Below are 4,064 nucleotides of genomic sequence, written 5' to 3' on the forward strand. Positions count from 1 at the left end.
AAGTTTTGGAGTTTTGGATTTTAATAGTTATGTTTTGAGGATTTTCAATTAGAATTCGTTTCTGCTATTTTTTATTTAGTATTTAAATTTGTATTCTGTGTTCATTAAATATTAATTGTTTGATATTTCCCTCGGGTTTGGGCCTGGGCCTGATCAACCCATGTTTCGGATTCGAGGGGTATCACAATTGGCTTCTGTGGAGTGGTATTAAATAAGCATGTTAGTTAATATATTTCTAAAATGCTTATTATAAATTAGTTGATATTGATATTTATATTGTCATCTGTATTATCAACTACTGGATTGATGGATTATATGCACGGGTATGGGACGGTGGCATTTTAGGGGGATTAGCTCAAAAACGCTAAGTCCTACCTACTCTTGATAAAGAAATGGATTAACTATAAAGTTAAGTCCTATTAATTCATCGTGTCAATGCAACGAATAGTTAAGCGGTACTGATATGATTTCTGGATGGATTTTATATATGTAAAATTATGGTACCTCGATATGAGCGTGAGTCTCAGGATCGACGATTAGGGAGCGTATATGCATTAGGATGCATAGCTGACTATAATGGTTTGATGTGTACCCTGCTAGGTATAGGTACTCATGCCCACTTCAGGTGCATTTTGCATGATGCCTAATAGTCAGGTTTAGACGAGCCTGTAGTTTAGTGAGAGTCCTGTAATGTGAATATATATATATTTACAGACTATATAGTTATTGTTGAATTGTTTAGGATGTACGTGCGTATCGGGTCTCTGCTTGGATTGTAGTAGTATAAAACTTGCTCGTGGGCTTGACCCACTCTTATTTTTTAAAGTATCGGGATGTTCTAGTCTTAGAGTTTGATTGAGCTGAGCAGGGACTATTACTCATTCTTCCGATTATGTAGGATTTCCCTCCGTGGTTTAGCTTTAGATGTTCTTCAGTTATTTAGATTTCCATTTGGAACTTTTATTAGGGGTCCACTAGAGATGGATTCCCGAGTTATTTAAGTATTGAAGATTTTGGAAAGTGTTGGGATTATTGGATTTTAACTATTTAAGTTTGAGGATTATATTTTAGAATTCTTTCAGCTTTATTAATTATTTCATTTATTTCATTTATTTATTTTTTTTGTATTCCGTGTTTAATTACATATTAATTGTTTGGTATCCTTCGGATCTGTGCTCGGACTTGATCACCCGTGGCTCTAGAATCGAGGGGTATCACAGTTGGTATTAGAGCACTCCAGGTTCAGTGTCTCTAGGATTCTATCATATAAGACTTCCGCGTAGCGTTTTCTCTTAATTATAGCTTAAGTTTAGGATTCGTTGTATTCCTTTACGGTCCTTGTAAATCATACTAATGTCTACCTTTCTGTGTTAATAGAATGGTTAACGCTAGAAGAGGACGAAACATACAAGGGATCAGGCAACAGAGGAGAGCGGCACGTAGGCAGCGGTATTTCCTACGACGTCAGCAAATGGAGGAAGAACAGTAATTACCAGAGTTTCAAGATAATGAAGGTCAGTTTCAGGAAGAGCAGGAGGAGGTTCAGCAGGTTCAGGACCAAGGAGTAGGTCCGGAATATCCTCCTCATATCAATGACCTCATTGCTCGGGCTATAGAAGTAGGGGTAACAGCTGCACTTCGGAATTAACCACAGGTTCAGTAAGCACCGATACCACCACTGGTTGCTTCGATTAATCCTTGGGAAAAAGCTAAGAGTTCTTTCATAAAGGGGAGCCCACCTGAGTTTTCAGGCTTGTCGATATGAAAGCAGCTCACCAATGGAAGAAGGATATGGAGCGACATCTTCGAATGGTTCAGTGCACGGAGGTTTAGAAGCAGATGCTTGTTACATTCAAACTGGTCGGAGATGCACTAAAGTGGTGTGAGTCAATTACCACCATAGAGGAGAGGACTTCATCGGCTTATGATCAGTTCAGTGCTCATTTTAATGAGAAATACTTTCCTTATGCGATCAGGACAGCTATGAAGACTGAGTTCCTTAAGCTAAAGTAGGGGAACATGACAGTGGCAGAGTATGAGCAGCAGTTCACGCGCTTCACTCTTTTTGCACCGAAGGAGGTGGATACAGAGGAGAAGAAGTGCAATAGTTTCGTTAAGGGACTTATGTAGTCTATTAAGCGAGCTATTACGGGTAATCCAGCCTATACTACTTATGCTCAGGTAGTAGATGCCGCACTACAGTAGTATCAGTTGACCGTGGATTTTAGATAGGTTAAGGGTGAGAAGTGGGGTGATAGAGACTCTGCTAATCAGTTAGCTGAGAATGGGAATGGCAATGGACACCGACAGAGTGACAAGGGTAAATTCCAGGGTCAGCAGTTTTGGAAGAAGCACAAGAGTGGTTCAGATACTCACAGGGATGGGGCATCTATTTCGAGGCAGCAGAATAAGGGACCACAGACAGGACAGGGTCAGCCACAGGTTAACCGACAGAGGAGACCATTTGGTACTTTTCAGGGTAGTTGTTGTATTTGTGGAGAGTTTGGTCATACTTCCAGGCAGTGTCCTAAAGCAAGATAGGGACAGGGACAACATGTGCAGCAGGGACAGAGGGCACCGGTACCTTTACCCGTTCCACAGGTTCTATGGATTTATGGACCGACATATCCGCCATTACTGGCACCGCCACAGCCTCAAGGACAGGCATTGCGATAGTTGCATTACGGTAGGGTTTTCAACCCCATGCCGCAGGATATTCTGGCACCTCAGGCTGTTGAGGGTATGCTTTTTATTCATGGTTCAAAAGGTCATGTTTTATTTGATACGGGTGTGACACACTCATTTGTAGTTAGATCTTTTGTTGTTTTATCTAGGATGACGACCCGGGTATGCAATAGACCTAAGGGTATTTCTACACCTTTAGGCAATACAGCCATTCTACATGAGAGTGATGGGCCTGTGACACTAGATATTGGTAGACTCAGATTTCTAGCCAATCTTTTGGTCCTGGATATGCACACTTATGACGTGATACTTGGGATGGATTGGTTATCGCACTACCATGCCTAAGTTAATTGTTATGATAGGTCTGTTGTTTTTACCATACTTGGTCAGGATATGTACGTCGTTACTATGCCACGTTCTAACGGGGTCACTAACACTTATTTGTTCCATATGGAGGAGGAAACGGAGGAGGAGATTACTGTATCATTGGATAGCATACCAATTGTACAGGACTTTTCGGATGTATTTCAGGAGATTCCAGGGTTGCCACCTAGTCGCGAGATAAACTTTGTGATTGACTTAGCTCCAGGCACTACGCCTATTGCTAGGGCACCATACAAGATAGCACCAGTGGAGATGTGAGAGCTGAGGGATCAGATTTAGCAATTACTTAGCCAGGGTTTTATTCGTAGAAGAACTTCACCCTGGAGAGCGCCAGTGGTGTTTGTGAGGAAGAATGATGGTTCACTTAGCCTGTATATAGATTATAGAGAGTTGAATAAGGTTACTATTCGTAACAAGTACCCTTTGCCCAGGATTGGTGATCTTTTTGATTAGTTGAAGGGAGCTGCATACTTCTCTAAGATTGATATGCGTTCTAGATATCATCAACTTCGGGTTAGGGAGCAAGATGTTCCGAGGACAGCATTTCTCACCAGATATGGATCTTATGAGTTTCGTGTCATGCCGTTCGGATTGACTAACGCACCAGCAGTCTTCATGGATTTAATGAACAGAGTCTTTAGGGCTTATTTTGATCAGTTTGTTATTGTTTTCATTGATAACATTTTGATTTATTCAAAGTTAGAGGGCGATCATGCTAGACATCTTCGCATAGTCTTACAGACACTTCGTGAGCACCAGTTATATGCTAAGTTTGAGAAGTGTGAATTTTGGCAGTGGGAAGTGAAGTTTCTAGGTCATGTGGTATTAGAAAGGGGAATAGCGGTAGATCCAGCCAAGGTTTCAGCAGTGGTTGAGTGGGGACAGCCTACCTCACATACCGAGATTCGGAGTTTTCTCGAATTGGCAAGATATTATCGTAGGTTCATGCAGGGGTTCTCAAAGATAGCGGGACCACTCACTCATCTGACTAAAAA

This window comes from Cornus florida, unplaced genomic scaffold (assembly GCF_030987335.1).
Source record: "Cornus florida cultivar Cherokee Brave unplaced genomic scaffold, ASM3098733v1 CherokeeBrave_3.0.0_Hap2_Chr08, whole genome shotgun sequence".
NCBI classification, from domain to species: Eukaryota; Viridiplantae; Streptophyta; class Magnoliopsida; order Cornales; family Cornaceae; genus Cornus; species Cornus florida.